General features: G+C 52.4%; 1 pseudogene; it reads left to right on the top strand.

Moving 5' to 3' along the window:
* The first annotated feature begins 55 nt into the window (after window positions 1–55).
* On the top strand, window positions 56–20,558 carry LOC144738385 (uncharacterized; annotated as a pseudogene).
* Window positions 20,559–20,930: the final 372 nt, after the last annotated feature.

Here is a 20,930-nt window from a genome sequence, read left to right as displayed (position 1 = left end):
TCCTGCGAGATGGCTGGATGTACTGAGCCCTGACGCCAATTCTTTTTTTGACCCCATGCAGGTTGATAATGAGAAATGGCTGCTGGAGTGGCTGGATAATCAAAGTATTGAGTACTTCTGTTAAAGTCCTGGAATGTGCACGTTTGTGTCTCTGTTAGATCAATGTATTAGGTGCAATTGATTAAATCAGTGATTTCCAGCACTACTCCAAGCTAGTGTAATTATTTTAACAAAACCGATTGATTGCTCTGTGTGTTGGAAGCATTTTCACGGTCATCAACACTTCACAGGCATCATCAAACAAAAAGTAAAAATGTTGTCATGAGTCCTAAACGAAATTCCTCTTTCGACCCCATGCATTGCATCCTGAGAGATGGCTTGATGTAGTGGAGTGGCTGGAGAGTCATATTCGTGTCTCTTATATATATTTTGTCGGTGATTTCTAGGACTTCAAGCTAGAGTGATGTTGTGAATGCTCTATAATGTGTTCAGATGAATGTCTTCCTTTTAAGTTCCAGAAGTGTTCACTGATTTCAGAATGACAACAATTTTTTTACTTTGGACGAATGGCTTCAGTCGAAAAGGACGTCAAAGGGGAAATCGACGTTTACGTGTTTGATTTTAAGAATATCTTTTAACTGTTGAATTCCTTTTGGGAAATAATTAGCCTAGTTCCTTTCCTGTTTGAGCATGCGTATTAATAAAGATTTCGATACGAGTGTAGTGACATAATGGAGGGGCTGCTGGGAGCGTTGGGTTCCCGGGCGGGTCCAGACGCCTTAGCCTCTGGGCGCCAGGCGTTGGGTTCCCAGGCGCTTAAGCCTTTTGACGCCGCCAACGGGGGGGGGGGGGCTGTGTGTGATTTGTGGGATGTCTGGTGGCGCACACGGCCCCACCCCTCGTTGGACTAGGCATAAAAAGGGGAGCTCCCTAGACGATCGGGGCCAGTTGTAACTCAAGACCCACGACCAGCCATCTGAAGACCCTGGGATGTTGTGAGAGCGAGTGGTGGGACTCTGGAACTCCCGACTCTACGACCTTGGGAGGGCGAGTTCCAGAGCGTAGCCAGAGTAGAGTATCTAGGCTGTGTACCTAGGCTGTGTACCTAGGCTGTAACAGAGTATCAGGACTGTTGGAGTGTTGTGTTGTAATAAAGAAGTTACCTCTACAAGTGTCTCCGGAACCCGTTACACATGAACACACACCCACACACGAGTAGACATGCGCAGTGTTATAGATACATATACAAATGTGCATTCACACTGCTTTGTACATATGTAGTGGTGGTGCGGACGCGCGCCCGCAGTGAGAGATCACGGGGCGGCGCGGGGTGCGTGGTTGGGCACGCGATGTAGGCGTGGTGTTGACGCGCGCGCCGTGTGTGAGAGATTACGGGGCGGCGCGGGGTGCGTGGTTGTGCGCGCTGACACAAGGTGGGAAAGAGGATCGTGGGCAGCGCGCAGTGATTGGTCAACTGGGGTGGGTGCTCTCAGCGACGTCCGCATGAAGGACTATAAAGGGGGACGCGCGGGAGCACTCGAGGAGTTGTTAACCAGTCGAAGACCGAAGACGGAGTTCAGAGGTAGGCCCTGAGACCCCTAGTCCCGCTGTCCTTGTGAGGGCCGGGGCCCTGTGTGGCTCGGAGGCGAGACTGTGGGACCCGTGGTCTGACGTCCATGTGGACCGAGACTGTGGGACCCAGAGTCGAGACGGACACCCCGGCTGGGTGTGTTCCGAGAGGCTACGGGGCGTAAGAGCCCGTGTGGGTGTAGCTGGGGGAACCCCGTGGGTTAAGGCTGGAGTTAGCCACCCGTGTAATATAAGTTGGTGTTAATAAAAGAGTGTGCTACCCGTAAGGTCGTCTCCCGCCAAGTTCCTACATTACACATACACACACGATGCCCTGAATTACGTTATACTTTTGAAAAAAAACGCATTCAATTCTAATTCCTTTTGTTTCCACCCCAAACGCTTGGAATTATTAATAATATTTTAAATAGTGGCCCCATGTTTAATGAGTGTAGTGAAGACATTAGTTTAATTTATTTAATTCAATTTGTTTGCATTTGCTACGGCACACTGGTTGAGATTATTCTTCCCATTTATGAAATCTCTCTAGAATCATTTACATTTTCTTCATAAACTTCTTTGCATTCAATTGTTATTATTGTTGTTGTATATATACAGTGGTGTGCATTCACACACGAGTGTGCATATACAGGGGTGTACATACATACAGACATACAACGCAGTGTACATATGTAATGTAGTAACTCGGCGGGAGACGACTTCACGGGTAACACACTCTTTATTTTATCAAACTCGGTTACAGGTGACTAACACCTACTTTGTATCTCGGGTGACAAACACCCACTTAGTATCTCGGTGACAAACACCCACTTAGTATCTCGGGTGACAAACACCCACTTAGCTACTTGGCGACTAACGCCCACTGAGCTACTCGGATGACCAACATCCACTTAGTATCTCGGGTGACAAACACCCACTTAGCTACTCGGCGACTAACGCCACTGAGCTACTCGGATGACCAACATCCACTTAGCTACTCGGCGACTAACGCCACTGAGCTACTCGGATGACCAACATCCACTTAGCTATTCGGCGACTAACGCCACTGAGCTACTCGGGACACTCCCTGCCCGGGGTATCCGTCTCGACTGTGGGTCCCCAGCCCGACCCACGGGGGCGTCGGACCCCGGGTCCCACAGCCTCGCCTCCGAGCCACACAGGGCCCCGGTCCCCACAAGGACGGCGGGACTAGGGGTCTCGGGGCACTAGGTCTTCAGCTCCGTCTTCGGGTCTTCAACTGGGTAACTCTCCCCGAGTGCTCTCGCGCGTCCCCCTTTATAACCCACCTGCGGACGTCGCTGCGAGCACCCACTTATTCGACCAATCGCTGGGCGCTGGCTACGATCCTCTTTTCCCACATCTCATCGTGCCTCACCACCCACGCCGCGCCGCCCCGTCATCTGTCACTCCCGGCGCGCGCGTCCACACCACGCCCACAACGCGTGCCCAACCCCGCACCCCGCGCCGCCCCGTGATCCATCACTGTCACAGTCGGCGCACGTCAATACCACCACTACACATACACAGCAGTGTACGTACACAAGCATTGCATTCCACTGCGAAAACGCACGATTGTACATACATATATTTACACACACATACGTATACGGTTCTTTTTCTCAGAAGAACAGCCACTCCATGTTTTTTGGCATTCCCCTGCCACGAATACATTTCTGTATAAACAGCCTTCAACCTCATCTTCGTTCCTGGTCGGTAACGCTGTGAAGGATAAGAGCAATGTCCTGGAGGGGCGTCTCGTAGCCACCACAGAGGCCCACAAGGTATCTGGACGGGTGCGAGGTGCTGGTAACCCCTCCATATTCAATGCAATTACCAAAACAAAAACACGTCCAAAATATAAAACACGTGCAAAATATTGAACACATACACAAGAGCATACATACACACTGAAGACTAAATGGTGATGATTGATTTTTTTGCGGTATGTCATGTTAAACCACGCTTACAAACTAAACCATTCAGATGATTATTCAAAGTTTATAACGGAAATTATAACATAACCTCGTTTTCTAGAAACACCCGCTTAACACGAGTGTACTTCTATGTATTTATGAAACAAAGCAAGTACAGTATAAATTTGCACCTCTTAGTCCAAATCAAACTGGACAACATCAGTTGTATTCTTTAGACTGTATGTCGTTGTTTATTCCTCTAAACTTGCAGCAGTTTAGAGGACATAGCCGGGTGAATATTACCAAATCCACAGGAAGCACGGACTTGGAGATGTAGATCTTTATTCAAACGGAAGCGTACAATTATACAGTGAGATGTACATACGTATTAAGGTTTAATTACAATGGCCAGATTAGCTAAGCTATGTTGCTAGATATGCAGATTGTTAATGTAAGAATTAACAATTGAATGCAAAGTCCATGGTAGTCGAGAACAAATAATTTGTATGCTAGATGGGAGTTATGAGGGGCTTAAAATCAGTCCTCAAGACCATTTCGAGAGGGATTTCACTGAAGATAGACGCGCAACTCCTCGCTCTGCAGATTACCCTTCTCCTGCGAGGCCCAACCTGGCGAGCACGATTGCGTGGCGACTGGTTGGAAACTTTGCTTCGGGAGAGTTCGTGGCGATCTCTACAGATGGTTAAGAGGGACATTGATACGCCGTGTATCAACAAGTAAGTCTTTGTTAGTGGAAAACTGTAATCGCATGTGTAGTTCGACTTACGGGGCGTTACTATCTCGATTAGACGTTAGTGAGAGTTTGCTTCTTGGCGATTTGAGCCAGATATCCACACAGCTTAGAGGGCGCCTTTAACTCAACAACACCCGAGACTGTTACTCTGCTCTGGTGAATCAGTCACATGGAGAAGATGAACTCTCCACAGTGCCACGCACACACGGGCGAGAAGCCATTCAATAGCTCCGTGTGTGGAATGGCATTTGCACGAAAATCACATCTTAACTGTCACCAAAAAACAGACTCGGGCTAGAATCCATTTAATTGCTCTGTGTGTGGGAAGGCATTTGCACGGGAATCACATCTTCACTATCACCAAGAAACACACTGGGGTGAGAAGCCATTCAATTGCTGTGTGTGGGAAGGAATTTTCACAGAAAGCAAATCTTAACACTCACAAGAAAACACATTCGGATGATACACCGTTCAATTGATCGGTGTGTGTGAAGGCATTTGTAGAGAAATAAACTCTTAACAGACACCACAAAACACACGGGCGAGAAGCCATTCAATTGTTCTGTGTGGTAAGGCATTTGCACGGGAATCACATCTTCACTGTCACCAGAAAACACACACGGGTGAGAAGCCATTCAAGTGCTCTCTTTGTGGGAAGGCATTTTCACTTAAATCAAATCTTCACACTCACCAGCAAACACACACGGGTGAGAAGCCATTCAAGTGCTCTCTTTGTGGGAAGGCATTTTCACAGTCGGCAACACTTAACAATCACCAAAAAACACACTCGGATGAGAAGCCATTCAATTGATCTGTGGGTGGGAAGGCATTTTCACTTAAACAAAATCTTCAAAGTCACCAGAAAACACACACGGGTGAAACGCCATTCAATTGCGCTGTGTGCGGGAAGGCATTTGCATGGAAATCAAATCTTCACACTCACCAGAAAACACACTTGGGTGAGAAGCCATTCAAATGCTCTACGAGGTAGAGGACAAGTTCACGGTCATCACCCCAAAACAAGCATCAGAAGATCTGCAATGATAGGGAAGTGAAATCAAAAGGTGAAATGCAAAGTGCTGAAATGAGTCCTGAAAAAAAAACACTTTTCGAACCGATGCAGGTGGATCCTGAGAGATGCGTTGATGTAATGAGTCCTGACGACAATTCTTCTTTCGACCCCATGCAGTTGGATCCTGAGAGATGGCTGGATGTAGTGGAGTGGCTGGTGTCAAATGTATCGAGTACAACTGTTAACTGTTGCACTGTGTATATTTGTGTCTCTTAGATATTTTTCCAGTGATTTCCAGTAACCCCTGCTAGAGTGATGTTGTGAATGCTTTTTAACGTGTTCCAATGAACACATTCCTTTTATGTTCTAGTAATTGGATCATCGGGGCTGTTAAATGGCTGGTGCTCATGGTAGAAGGTGGCATGTGTTGTCATTTTCTCACAGCAAATGATGTGAGCATGCTGTCTTGTTCATTCCAGACTCCGTCACGTTAAGGTGGTGCTTCGTAGTCCTATCGGATTACTTGTTGATGTGGTGTGATGTGCAGTGGTTGTGAGGTGGTTCAATTCCTGATTTTACTCTCGTGGTTTTGTTGAGCTAAAGTTGGAGAAAGACTGTGATCACATCTTTGCTCAATATTTTTTCAAAAAATCTTTCATTTTCCTCATTGTTTAATAATAACTACTGCAGATGATCGGTTTCAGGATGTACGTGGATTTCACTTTCGTTGTTCCTGTGTTTGATGGCTTTCACTCAGGATGAATAGCTTCAATCGATAAGGATGTAAATGAAAAATGATAAATCGACCTTTACTTGTTTAATTTTGAGAATATTATTTAGCTATTAAATTCCTGAAAGTTAAATCATTTGTCTCGTTCCAGATCTGAGTTTCAGCCGTATTTGTTTAAATGGGGGTCTCAATTCTAGATTTGAAGCTTTCGTGACTGCAAGGATTCATACTCTTAGGTTTTTTTCGGGAAAGTCACGTAGGTAAAAAAAATAATAATAACAGTAAAATAAAAATCACGACGTTTCGGAGGCAACACAAGCTTCCGTCTTCAGGTGGAACCGTCACAGCACGCTTGCTGTATCAAGTAAAAGTCATTTACTTAATACAGCAAGCGTGACTTTACCGAAAAAAAACCTAAGAGTATGGGGGTCTCAAGTTTATGGAATTGATGATCTCAACATGCTTACAAAAATATGACGCGTAAAGTTTAACTGCCATGTAATGAATATTTCTCAATAGCAGGTCCTGTTGTGTGGTCAGAGGTAATTCCAGGAACCTCAGAATTAGTTACGTGAATCTTCATGTGCTTCGTTCTCTAATTCATTACTCGTCCTTTGAATTAATTTTCTGTTCTCCATAGACCGGGAGTCGTGGTGCCAGTCGACCACGTGGGGGGACATTGTGGATGAAGTGGACCCTTTCCCAGGCCAAAGCTACGAGCATCGCTCCTCAAAGGTGGCTATGGGATCTATGGGGGTCAAACACACCATATTCACTCCACACTAGCACACCTGTAGTGGTGATACGCGCTGGGTGTATATGTCGTGTGCCAGCGCGTATGTACGGGTGTGTGTGTGGTGACGCGCGCTGACGGGGAGGAGCAGGCGTCAGTGCGCGGGTGGGGGTAGTGCTGCTGATTGGCTGTGTGCCGGTGACGCGCCCAGAGGGAGTGATCGGGTAGCAGCGCGGTGTGATTGGTCGGAGAGTGGAAACACGCGCTGAGCGGAACCGGATCGTGGGGATAGCGCGTGGGGATTGGGTAACGGAGGAGCGGTGCCGACGTTGAGGTCCGCATCCGCTCCGTCTCCCGGGAAGAAGGGGTATATAAGGTGATGCACAGAGGAGCAGGGGGAGAAGTGGAACCATCTAAGAGAGAGAGACGAAGGTGCAGAGATAGAGCCCGGAGAGGAGAGTAATGGAGAGTAATGGAGAGTAGAGGAGAGTAAGGTATAAGTGTGTAGCCAGCGAGATAGAACGGTCTACACGAGCTGAGTAATGTATAGTGTGTAGCCAGCGAGATAGAACGGTCTACACGAGCTGAGTAATGTATAGTGTGTAGCCAGCGAGATAGAACGGTCTACACGAGCTGAGTAATGTATAGTGTGTAGCCAGCGAGAGAGAGCGGTCTACACGAGCTGAGTAATGTATAGTGTGTAGCCAGCGAGAGAGAGCGGTCTACACGAGCTGAGTAATGTATAGTGTGTAGCCAGCGAGAGAGAACGGTCTACACGAGCTGAGTGATGTATAGTGTGTAGCCAGCGAGAGAGAACGGTCTGCACGAGCCGAGTATGCATACGGTGTAGCCAGCGAGAGAGGAAGGTCTACACGAGCCGAGTATGCATACGGTGTAGCCAGCGAGAGAGATGCAAAGTCTACACGAGGCGAGTGGAGAGTGTAGCAGAGGCGCAGAGTCTACACGAGGCGAGAGAGGAGTGTAGCCGAGGCGCGGAGTCTACACGAGGCACAGAGAGCCGGCAGCACAGAATCCAGAGTCAAGAGAAGCGCATTGTGAAGAAGAGAGGCCACGCGTTGTATTGTTACAAGTCAAGATTTAATAAAAGAAGTGTGTTCCCGTCAAGGAGTTTCCTGCCGTCATTTTCCAATACTTCACACCATTTCACCACACCATTGCACCAAAACATCACCACACCATCTCTCCACGTCACCTTTCTCATCACACCACCACCAACTCAATAGACCATCATAGAGCCTCATAATGCGTCTATACCATCACAAGACACTATCTCTCCAGCACATTCCACAATTTCACCTCCATATCACGACACCATCACTCCATCTCTCCACCATCACGTCCTGCCATATCCCACTCGTGCAAGCACTTTAAGTTGCCATTTATTTTGCCAATGAAGACAGAATGATATCATGCAATCTCATGAATTCCGTCTGTGAGCTGATTGGAAGTTGCCATTCCAGTTGCCTACTTTGGATGCTGCAGTAAAATTTGTGCAGATTATGGGCTTCCAGATCTTTACAATCGAACATTGTGGACATTTTTTTGCCCGTAATGATTGTTGCCAACAATGGCCATGAACTCGTCGCAGACTATCACAGCCTTAAGTACCGTTTATGGAACTTGTGAGAATATATGATGTAACATGTATTTTTTATAACATTAGGTGGTGTATATTCACTTGTTTTAGCATGTTGGCATGAGTAAATGTTCATGTTTGCATTCGTACATAGATGTGCGAGTATGCATTTTTGTTCGTGTACGTGCCTGTCCATGTTTGCGTGCCTGGGAGTATGAATTTTGTCCTGCGTGTGCATGTCTGAACGGTCCTGTGCTTTTTGTCGCGTGAACAGAGGAGCATTGGGGAGGTGAAGAACTTCAGCGGGGTGAAGCGTCTCCAGGAGAACAAGCACCTTGCGAAGGAGAAACGCACCATGGAAGAGGACCACCTCATTGAGATGAAGCGCCTTGCCAGGGTGACGCACATCCCAGAGGAGAAATGCCTTCCAGACAACCTCCTCAAGAACCGCCTCATGGAGAAGCGCGTCATTGAGGAGAAGCGCTCTATGGAGGAGAAGCGCTTCATGGAGGAGAAGCGGCTCCGTGAGGTGAAGTGTCTCGAGGAGAAGCATCTGGAGAAGCGTCTCTTCCAGAGTGAAGTACCTCGCAGAAGTGAAGCGTCTCCAGGAGGAGAAGCACCTCAAGGAGAAATGCTTTGCGGAGGAGCGTATCATGGAAGAGAAGCGCCCCATTGAGGTGAAGCGCCTCGCCAAGCTGAAGCACCTCGCGGAGCAGAAGTGCCTTAGAAACAAGATCCTCAATGACGTGAAACGCGTCATGGAAAAGCGCCTCCTTGAGGAAACGCGCTTCATGGAGGAAAAGCGCCTTCGTGAGGTGAAGCGTCTCGCCATTATTAAGTATGTCGATGAGAAGCGCCTCAGAAGCTAAGCGGGTCAAGGAAGACAAGCGCCTCATGGAGGAGAAGCGCCTCATGGAGGAGAAGCGCCTCATAGAGGAGAAGCGGGTGGAGAAAGACAATCGCCTCTTTGAGGTGAAGCGTCTCATAGAGCTGAAGCATCTCGAGGAGAAGAAGCATCTTGAGAGGCGCCTTTGCAAGGTGAAGCTTGTCGAGGAGAAACGTCTCATGCAGGAGAAGCGCCTCGTTGAGGTGAAACTTCAGGAGAAGCACTTGATGGAGGGGAAGCGTCTAGTGGAGCAAAAGTGCCTCATGGAGGAAAAGCGCCTAGAGAAGGAGCAGCGCCTCGCCAAGATCGAGCAACACTGGCTCCAGACCGCTACCACCAGCAACACCACCACCACCACTGACACCGCCTCTGCCAACACTGCCAGCGCCACTGTCGCCGCCACCACCACCGCCGCCACTCCTGTGCAGGGCCCGATTGCTCCGAGCTTTGGAGAAGAGGGCTTCCAAGAAGAGAAAGCAAACTCTGGAGCCGCTGAGCCACGGTAAACCACTCTGCGTGTGTCCAGTGTGTGTTTATTTTAATTTATTTATTATCATGCTTGTTTATGCAGGGTGAGCCTCACTAAGTCTCAAGACTTTTTTTCAGGAGGGTCCTGTCAAGTTTGCTCACAGTTGGTAACAAAGTTGCTGCTGTTTGTGATCCAAATTGAGCGATTTCCATTGCGTTGGTTCAGTTACAGGGAGAAAGCTGCTGAATGCTCCTAGAACAGGGGGCACCACATTCCACACAGATAACGTCACCCAACGTGGAAATCAAACCCAGGTCCCTTTTGCTGCTGAGGCACAGGTGCTCCAGCCCTGCCGCACTCACAAAAAATGCAGACACTGCAAACCCCACGTGTACATTGCGCTATACTGTGAACATATTTACTTTCCATAATTGGTTTCTGGGTGAGACCAGATAACGATGCGGCCATATTTCACCATTTAACCCTCCATCCACCGTGATAATTTCGCACTCTCATGCCTGTTTCCAGGCCAGCTGACAAGTTGCCTTGTAATGCACATAGACAGCGACCACTGGGAGGGGTGTCCAATTTCAAATGCGTTGAGATGAGAGATGTGAGTGGCTCATCGTGCTCAATGCACTCCGATATGCCTTCGACATCACGGGAGGTGGCTCTGTCGACCTCATATCACTGTCGGATATTTTATTGAAATCGTGGATGGGTTGAAGCAACCAAAGGGTCGCACACTCATCGCTCACCACTTACAGTTCAGATCTTGCTTCCCGCCCTGGCTATTACTGCCGCTGCATTAACCACAAAGATACACACCCATTCCATCACAGTGGACGTTCAGGATCTCCACCGATGTCATTTTAAATGCGTAGGCAATTATGTCCAAGGCATCAATTAGAATACACATAAAAAGAAAAATGTCACTAAAAATGATTCGGCTAAATTGACACAGCAACGCCACCCACTACAGTGAAACTACAACAGTCTGTGTGAGACACAGCTGAACCTATCTCAAGGATAGCCTTGCCCCATGAGAATGACAGCGCCAATATGAAGCACACTCACTGGCCATGTCGTTATTGCTGTTTATATTAAGCTCGAATTAATCCGCCACACATTCCACCCCCGGACGTTGAGTAGATGGCGATGTCTGCCGTAGCAGGAAAGTGGAACGGTGTCGTGTTTGTCTCTTAACAGATCTGAGCTAAAGCAGCCCTCCTCCTCACTCCTCCAGGCCTTTGAAGCGAAGTCAGAGGTTGTGGAGAAGGAGACGAAGGAAGAGGTGAAGGAGATGGAGGATGAAGTAGAGACGGAGGAGGAGAAGGCAAAGGAGGACGAGATTGTGATGGTCACAATGGAGGAGAACACGGAAGGAGAGGATAAAGACAATACAGAGATGGAGGACAAGAAGACAACAAAGGATGAACAGATGGTCGTGGTGGAGGAGATGGAGACGACGGACAAAGCGGAAACAATGGTAGTGGCGGAGGAGGAAGAGAAGAGGGTGGAGGAGATGGTGGTGCAGGAGGGTGAGGAGAAGATGAAGGAGGGAGAGATGGTGCTAGTGGAGGAGAAGATGGAGAAGACGGAGGTGGCACAGGAAGAGAAGGAGGTAGAGGAGAAGATGGCGGTGGAGGATGAAGAAGAGGGGATGGAGGAGGATGAGACAGAGGAGGAGAAGATGGAGGAGGTGCAGGTGGAGATGCACGAAAGAGGAAGGGAGGGGGCCTCGCTCGCATGACGGGAGCGTTCACCTCACTCCTCCGCCACATGCTACTTTGTGAAGGCAGGTACACCGCCCAGTAGGGGTGGTGGTCGTGGATCGGTGCCAACCGTGACTGCTATCACCACACGACCCACGGTGCCACTGGGACCACAGCTGGGGAATGAAACTGAGCAGCAGATGCCAGCACTGCAGCGGAGAATGACTGCTGCCAGGAGACCTCACATCACACACACACACTCACGGGACTATGCCATTAGCATAGCCGGCCCCACACTGGGCCCCTTTCATGCTGATTTTCATCCAGGCGGTCCTCATGCGATGACCGTGTCATGGTTTCCAGGACATATAAGGGGCAGCTGACCCAGAATTAGACAGCTGGAGGGATCTGGTGCAGATAATGAACAAAACCTGCACGTGCCAAGTCTTAAGGCCACCCGGTTAAGAATTAGGATCAATATTTTTGTTGTTGTTGTTACTATAAACTTTGTGAAATCAACTCATGAGGACACAACGTAACGTTGCATTGCTTGCGAGTGCTGCCTGGGTTGGTTAAATGTGCCTTGGCTCGTGTGTGCGGTGTCCCGGCTGTGTGTGTGGTGGGACAAGGACATAGATAAAAATAAACGTTTTGGGAAATGGCTCTTCTTCAGAGCACATATTCAGGTGATTCGCCTTCTTCACGACAAATCCACCCCTCATCTGCCCCACTGATCCACTGCTCCAATGCCTCATTGCTCCATTGCTCCTCTGCTCTATTGCCCCACGTCTCCACTGCGCTCTGCTCCACTGTCCTGCTCCACTGCCAATCTGCTCCACTGCCCCTCTGCTCCACCATCTGCCACAGCAGTTGAAACAAGTGTAAAAATGGGTGTGCCACAATCGAGTGACGAGTTTCGTTTGGTGGATTAAAGAGAAAGGAAATGCAGGACTGTGTCACTGCTCCACAATCCTAATTACTTTGGAAAAATATTTAAAAAATTCTGCTGCTGCTCACTAACCAGGTTGTTGCTTATGTCTTTAACGTGGGGGGTGTTTAGAGGTGGCCCATGGACCTTGTGGTCATAGCACTGAATTGGCACCACGGAGTACCTGGGTTTGAATCCAGGCAGTCATCTGTGATAAAAGCAGATTCTCAAGTCTAGCGAGTTAATGGTCTCCGCCCGGTCGCCATTCACTGCACAACATAAACTATCACATGGCTGCAATGTGGTTCTCCATGTACTTAGGATAAATTCCAGCTGTAAGAAGTAACAACATTGTTATGAACAACGTTGCTCTTAAATAAAGAACAGGTGGGAACGTCCTGCCATTTACGATGTGGACCAGACAACACTTGAAGGGTACTCAGAAGTAGCTCTGTGATATTAGTTTCAGTGAGCCATTCTCTAGCACAAGACTTGTATCGGTCTGCTAGAGACACGAATATATAATTGGTTCCATGTCAGGATGGCGACTGCCCAACCCAAGTGAAATTTTTGAGAAAATGTAGAAAATGCAGTTTTCGGAATAAAAAAGGTTACATTTTTATTACCACTGCAGTGGCTTTCGACATAGAGCATGGAGGTGTGGTTGATGTGAAGTTCAATGTCATTGCGTACCCCATCTAGTGTAATGACAATATAAAAACTCAGAGTCAAGGTATGCCCTCTGCCTTTACTATTTACGTACAAATAGAGAACACGCATTGCATGGGATTGTCCACGTCTCCGACAAGATCATTATGAACCACGTGAGACAGTCAAAACTGGGGGCAGCATGAAGGACCTCAGCGCTAATAGGTCAGTGTCTATGACATAGACACTCACACAGAAGCATGTTGGTACAAATACAAAGATCCCCCGCATAGCCTTATCAGACTGTTGGGGCAAGTGCTTTTAGTGAGCAACACCTATGAATGCCGAGACGGCACACGAGGGGGTGGGTTTACAGCTCCAAGCCCGATCGCATTTATGTCTGTAGTAGTGATTGTTACACAGCACTGCTAGGAGAGGCCAAGGACCAGTTCATATAAATCACCATTGACATTAAATGTTAGCCGTGGCCAGCAATCTAACTTGGGTCCCCAGGTTTGTAGCGCAGTGCCCTAATCACTGCACTACCGTAGAACAAGTACCTGATGCGGTGCGTAAACATACGCACGTTAGAGACAAAGGTAGCCTGGTGTGGTGCTGGCCACTGCCATAATGCACGATGCCGGCCTCCATTGTGCTCACTAACAGCCCTCACCAACACAGGACTGCTGCTTGGACGCTCACCGTGCCTGGGTACAGGGGGTGATTCGCTTCCCCACGTGGCTCCTCCGCCCAGCCTCACCGGTGCCCTGCTGGGCCGAGGCTCACAGTGCCGGCGTTACGCGATGCACTATGCAAACATTGGTTGCCACCACCAACTGTGCCAATGTGCTATTCACGATGGAGTGGCGGAGGACCTAGAGAGGGACTTTATTATGAACACATAGGGAGTTAATGTTCAATAGCTGGTGAATCAAGTCAACTTAATTGATGATCGCTGCAAAGTAGGACCTGTGTTTTGATTTAGTGTGCTGATCTTAAAGGTGCATTGAAAAATTATAATACTCCGATTGATGCTCCTGCTGTTGTGGAGCAGAGGTCGCAACCGGGTACCCGATACCCGTACCCTACCCGATACCCGGTACGGGTAGCCGTTTGCGACCCTGGTGCGGCCGGGTACGGGTACGGGTAGGCCGTGAGTCACTGGCGAGAAACCGTTTGTCACTCATTTCGGGTAGGGTACGGGTAGGAAACGGGTACCCGTACCCGGCCGGGTACGGGTATGGGTACCCATTTGCGACCCTGGTGCGGCCGGGTAGGGTAAGGAATCAAAACCCGTTTGCGACCTCTGTTGTGGAGTGACTCATGCAGCCAGCTATGGCTGCAGGGTTTTGGCAGTACATGTTGTTTGTCGTTTATTGTGAAAATTCCGTCACAATTCCTATGATCACTGTTTCATTGCTTTATTTTGGTGATTTTGAAAAGTTTACTGGTTTGGCCATGTTTGTTTGTTGTAGTACGGAGTAAGACTGATGGCCTTAATCTAAGTTCTCTTGTGGTTGTTGTTGTTGTTGTTTGACTTGCATCCCACTGGGATTTTTGCACACAGCGTTGGTGTGCGGTGTTTTTTCTGCAATATTTTGCTGTCTTTTCTTGGATTTTCTGTTTGCACTTAGTCACAAATTCACTTTAAGATGTTTTATTGTTCATGTTTTTGTTTGTTGCGGTTGCACCCGATTCAAGAGCCGAATGGCTCACAGGGCTATACCTAATAAATTAACTTGAACTTGAACTTTGCCATCATCATCTTTATCAACCATCATCCGCTGAATAAAGACCTCCAAATCATCACCATCTCACATTGTTCCTGCGATGAAACAACCCATTTAGCTCCTGTGCAGCTGTTCGCACACCGCTTTGTGAACTCAGCAAATCGATGCTTGATTCTTAGCCATGGTCCACATCAGTGATGTTTTACCCGGTCCCGAGGCCGCAGCTTCCCTCACCAACACGCACGGAGCAACGTGGCAAAGTTCAGTCAACGAACCCCATCGACCATGAATTTACAAGGAGGTCTGCAATGTGGACACAGAGTCGTCCCGAGAATACGGTGAATCGGAGTGACCGCCCAGGGCCACGAGCATTGGGGGGGCCTTGAGCTTCAATGTCACGGGGATATCCGATGTAATACTTACAGTGGAATGTGAAGGCGTCGGGGGGCCCACACGCTGGGATTTGCCCCGGACCTCACATCCCTAAGGACGGCCCTGCATGTACATTTTTCAAGGTCTGGCACAGGCCTTTGCCACACACAATATAGACAGTGAAAATAAAACGCATTACAGAACTGCATAGGGCATGGCGTGTGAGCCCTGTAGCTCTGCCAAGGACTGTTGGGTTGAAACGCGTGTTCGTCGGCAGGAATTAACTGTTTTTGAGGAGAGGATGAGGAGAGACAGTGAGACAGACCCAGGCGAGTGTGGGTAGAAAGGTGAGTGTGACACTGAGACAGAGCCAGATGAGTGTGGGTAGAGAGGTGTGAGACAGACCCAGGTGAGTGATTGAGTGTGGGTAGAGAGGTGGATGGGGAGGAGGGGGGAGACACGGGGAGGAGGGGAGAGACACGGGGAGGAGGGGGGAGACACGGGGAGGAGGAGGAGACACGGGGAGGGAGACACGGGGAGGAGGAGGGAGACACGGGGAGGAGGGAGACACGGGGAGGAGGGGGGAGACACGAGGAGGAGGGAGACATGGGGAGGAGGGGGGAGACACGGGGAGGAGGGAGACACGGGGAGGAGGGAGGAGACACGGGGAGGAGGAGGGAGACACGGGGAGGAGGGGGGAGACACGGGGAGGAGAGGGGAGACACGGGGAGGAGGAGGGGGACACGGGGAGGAGGAGGGAGACACGGGGAGGAAGGGGGACACGAGGATGAGGAGGGAGACACGGGGAGGAAGAGGAGACACGGGGAGGAGGGGGGAGACACGGGGAGGAGGGGGGGAGACACGGGGAGGAGGGAGACACGGGGAAGAGGGGGGAGACACGGGGAGGAGGGGGGAGACACGGGGAGGAGGAGGGAGACACGGGGAGGAGGAGGGAGACACGGGGAGGAAGGGGGAGACACGGGGAGGGAGACACGGGGAGGAGGAGACACGGGGAGGAGGGAGACACGGGGAGGAGGGGGGAGACACGGGGAGGAGGGGGGAGACACGGGGAGGAGGGGGGAGACACGGGGAGGAGAGGGGAGACACGGGGAGGAGGAGGGGGACACGGGGAGGAGGAGACACGGGGAATAGGGGAGAGACACGGTGAGGAGGGGGGAGACACGGGGAGGAGGAGGGAGACACGAGGATGAGGAGGGAGACACGGGGAGGAAGAGGAGACACGGGGAGGAGGGGGGAGACACGGGGAGGAGGAGGGAGACACGGGGAAGAGGGAGACACGGGGAGGAGGGGGGAGACACGGGGAGGAGGGAGACATGGGGAGGAGGGGGGAGACACGGAGAGGAGGGAGACACGGGGAGGAGGGAGGAGACACGGGGAGGAAGTGGGAGACACGGGGAGGAGGGGGAGACACGGGGAGGAGAGGGGAGACACGGGGAGGAGGAGGGGGACACGGGGAGGAGGAGACACGGGGAATAGGGGAGAGACACGGTGAGGAGGGGGGAGACACGGGGAGGAGGAGGGTGACACGGGGAGGAGGAGGGAGACACGGGGAGGAGGAGGAGACACGGGGAGGAGGAGGGAGACACGGAGAGGAAGGGGGACACGGGGATGAGGAGGGAGACACGGGGAGGAAGAGGAGACACGGGGAGGAGGGGGGAGACACGGGGAGGAGGGGGGGAGACACGGGGAGGAGGGAGACACGGAGAAGAGGGGGGAGACACGGGGAGGAGGAGGGAGACACGGGGAGGAGGAGGAGACACGGGGAGGAGGGGGGTGACACGGGGAGGAGGGAGACACGGTGAGGAGGGGGGAGACACGGGGAGGAGGGAGACACGGGGAAGAGGGGGGAGACACGGGGAAGAGGGGGGAGACACGGGGAGGAGGGAGACACGGGGAGGAGGAGGGAGACACGGGGAGGAGGGGGGAGACACGGGGAGGAGGGGGGAGACACGGGGAGGAGGGGGGAGACACAGGGAAGAGGGGGGAGACACGGGAGGGAGGGGGGAGACACGGGGAGGAGGGGGGAGACACGGGGAGGAGGGGGGAGACACGGGGAGGAGGGAGACACGGGGAAGAGGGGGGAGACACGGGGAGGAGGGGGGAGACACGGGGAGGAGGAGGAGACACGGGGATGAGGGGGGAGACACGGGGAGGAGGGAGACACGGGGAGGAGGGGGAGACACGGGGAGGAGGAGGGAGACACGGGGAGGAGGAGGAGACACGGGGAGGAGGAGGGAGACACGGGGAGGAGGAGACACGGGGAGGAGGGAGACACGGGGAGGAGGGGGGAGACACAGGGAGGAGGGGGGAGACACGGGGAGGAGGGGGGAGACACGGGGAGGAGAGGGGAGACACGGGGAGGAGGAGGGGGACACGGGGAGGAGGAGACACGGGGAATAGGGGAGAGACACGGTGAGGAGGGGGGAGACACGGGGAGGAGGAGGGAGACACGGGGAGGAGGAGGAGGAGACACGGGGAGGAGGGGGGAGACACGGGGAGGAGGGGGAGACACGGGGAGGGAGACACGGGGAGGAGGAGACACGGGGAGGAGGGAGAAACGGGGAGGAGGGGGGAGACACGGGGAGGAGGGGGGAGACACGGGGAGGAGGGGGGAGACACGGGGAGGAGAGGGGAGACACGGGGAGGAGGAGGGGGACACGGGGAGGAGGAGACATGGGGAATAGGGGAGAGACACGGTGAGGAGGGGGGAGACACGGGGAGGAGGAGGGAGACACGGGGAGGAGGGGGGAGACACGGGAAGGAGGCGGGAGACACGGGGAGGAGGAGGGAGACACGGGGAGGAGGAGGGAGACACGGGGAGGAGGGAGACACGGGGAGGAGGGAGACACGGGGAGGAGGGAGACACGGGGAGGAGGGAGGAGACAAGGGGAGGAGGGGTGAGACACGGGGAGGAGGGGGGAGACACGGGGAGGAGAGGGGAGACACGGGGAAGAGGAGGGGGACACGGGGAGGAGGAGACATGGGGAATAGGGGAGAGACACGGTGAGGGGGGGGGGGAGACACGGGGAGGAGGAGGGAGACACAGGGAGGAGGAGGGAGACAAGGGGAAGAGGAGGAGACACGGGGAGGAGGAGGGAGACACGGGGAGGAAGGGGGACACGGGGATGAGGAGGGAGACACGGGGAGGAAGAGGAGACACGGGGAGGAGGGGGGAGACACGGGGAGGAGGGGGGGAGACACGGGGAGGAGGGAGACACGGGGAAGAGGGGGGAGACACGGGGAGGAGGAGGGAGACACGGGGAGGAGGAGGAGACACGGGGAGGAGGGGGGAGACACGGGGAGGAGGGAGACACGGTGAGGAGGGGGGAGACATAGGGAGGAGGAGGGAGACACGGGGAAGAGGGGGGAGACACGGGGAGGAGGGGGGGAGACACGGGGAGGAGGGAGACACGGGGAAGAGGGGGGAGACACGGGGAGGAAGGGGGAGACACGGGGAGGAGGGAGACACGGGGAGGAGGGGGGAGACACGGGGAGGAGGAGGGAGACACGGGGAGGAGGGGGGAGACACGGGGAGGAGGGGGGAGACACGGGGAGGAGGGGGGAGACACGGGGAAGAGGGGGGAGACACGGGGAGGAGGGGGGAGACACGGGGAGGAGGGGGGGAGACACGGGGAGGAGGGAGACACGGGGAAGAGGGGGGAGACACGGGGAGGAGGGAGGAGACAAGGGGAGGAGGAGGAGACACGGGGAGGAGGGGGGAGACACGGGGAGGAGGGAGACACGGGAGGAGGGGGGAGACACGGGGAGGAGGAGGGAGACACGGGGAGGAGGAGGAGACACGGGGAGGAGGGGGGAGACACGGGGAGGAGGGAGACACGGTGAGGAGGGGGAAGACACGGGGAGGAGGGGGAAGACAAGGGGAGGAGGGGGGAGACACGGGGAGGAGGGGGAGACACGGGGAGGGAGACACGGGGAGGAGGAGACACGGGGAGGAGGGAGACACGGGGAGGAGGGGGGAGACACGGGGAGGAGGGGGGAGACACGGGGAGGAGGGGGGAGACACGGGGAGGAGAGGGGAGACACGGGGAGGAGGAGGGGGACACGGGGAGGAGGAGACACGGGGAATAGGGGAGAGACACGGTGAGGAGGGGGGAGACACGGGGAGGAGGGGGGAGACACGGGGAGGAGGGGGGAGACACGGGGAAGAGGGGGGAGACACGGGGAGGAGGGGGGAGACACGGGGAGGAGGGGTGGAGACACGGGGAGGAGGGAGACACGGGGAAGAGGGGGGAGACACGGGGAGGAGGGAGGAGACACGGGGAGGAGGGGGCAGACACGGGGAGGAGGGAGACACGGGAGGAGGGAGGAGACACGGGGAGGAGGAGGAGACACGGGGAGGAGGAGGCAGACACGGGGAGGAGGGAGACACGGGAGGAGGGGGGAGACACGGGGAGGAGAGGGGAGACACGGGGAGGAGGAGGGGGACACGGGGAGGAGGAGACACGGGGAATAGGGGAGAGACACGGTGAGGAGGGGGGAGACACTCACCAAAAAACACACACGGACGAGAAGCCGTTCGATTGCTCTGTGTGTCAGAAGTCATTTTCACAGAAATCAAATCTTCAGCGTCACCAGAAAACACACTCGGGTGAGAAGCCATTCAATTGCTCTGTGTGTGGGAAGGCATTTTCACTGAAACAAAATCTTCACACTCACCAAAAAACACACACGGGCGAGAAGCCATTCAACTGCTCTCTTTGTGGTAAGGCATTTGTACAGAAATCACATCTTCACCGTCACCAGAAAACACACTCGGGTGAGAAGCCATTCAATTGCTCTGTGTGCGGGAAGGCATTTGCACAGAAATCAACTCTTAACAGTCACCAGAAAACACACACGGGTGAGAAGCCATTCAATTGCTCTGTTTGTGTGAAGGCATTTGCCCGTAAAGCAGATCTTCACACTCACCAAAAAACACACACGGGCGAGAAGTTGTTCAATTGCTTTGTGTGTGATAAGTCATTTTCACACATATCAAATCTTTACAGTCACCAGAAAACACACTCGGGTGAGAAGCCATTCAATTGCTCTGTGTGCGGGAAGGCATTTGCACAGAAATCAACTCTTAACAGTCACCAGAAAACACACACGGGTGAGAAGCCATTCAATTGCTCTGTTTGTGTGAAGGCATTTGCCCGTAAAGCAGATCTTCACACTCACCAAAAAACACACACGGGCGAGAAGCCGTTCAATTGCTTTGTGTGTGATAAGTCATTTTCACACATATCAAATCTTTACAGTCACCAGAAAACACACTCGGGTGAGAAGCCATTCAATTGCGCTGTGTGCGGGAAGGCATTTGCACAGAAATCACATCTTCACAGGCACCAGAAAACACACACGGGCGAGAAGACATTCAATTGTTCTGCGTTGGAGAGGACACGGTCATCACCCCGAAACAAGCACGAGAAGATCAGCAATGATAGGGAAGTGAAATAAAAAGGTGAAATACAAAGAGCTGCAATTAGTCCTGAAAAAAATGAATCTTTCGAACCTATGCAGGTGGATACTGAGAGATGCGTGGAAGTAGTGGATGTAATGAGTCCTGACGACAATTCCTATTTCGACCCCATGCAGTTGGATCCTGCGAGATGGCTGGATGTACTGAGCCCTGACGCCAATTCTTTTTTTGACCCCATGCAGGTTGATAATGAGAAATGGCTGCTGGAGTGGCTGGATAATCAAAGTATTGAGTACTTCTGTTAAAGTCCTGGAATGTGCACGTTTGTGTCTCTGTTAGATCAATGTATTAGGTGCAATTGATTAAATCAGTGATTTCCAGCACTACTCCAAGCTAGTGTAATTATTTTA

Source organism: Lampetra planeri, chromosome 82 (genome assembly GCF_965212315.1).
Source record: "Lampetra planeri chromosome 82, kcLamPlan1.2.h2, whole genome shotgun sequence".
Lineage (NCBI taxonomy): Eukaryota > Metazoa > Chordata > Hyperoartia > Petromyzontiformes > Petromyzontidae > Lampetra > Lampetra planeri.
Note: the sequence above shows the minus strand (reverse complement) of the source record. Positions and strands in the feature narration are given on the sequence as shown.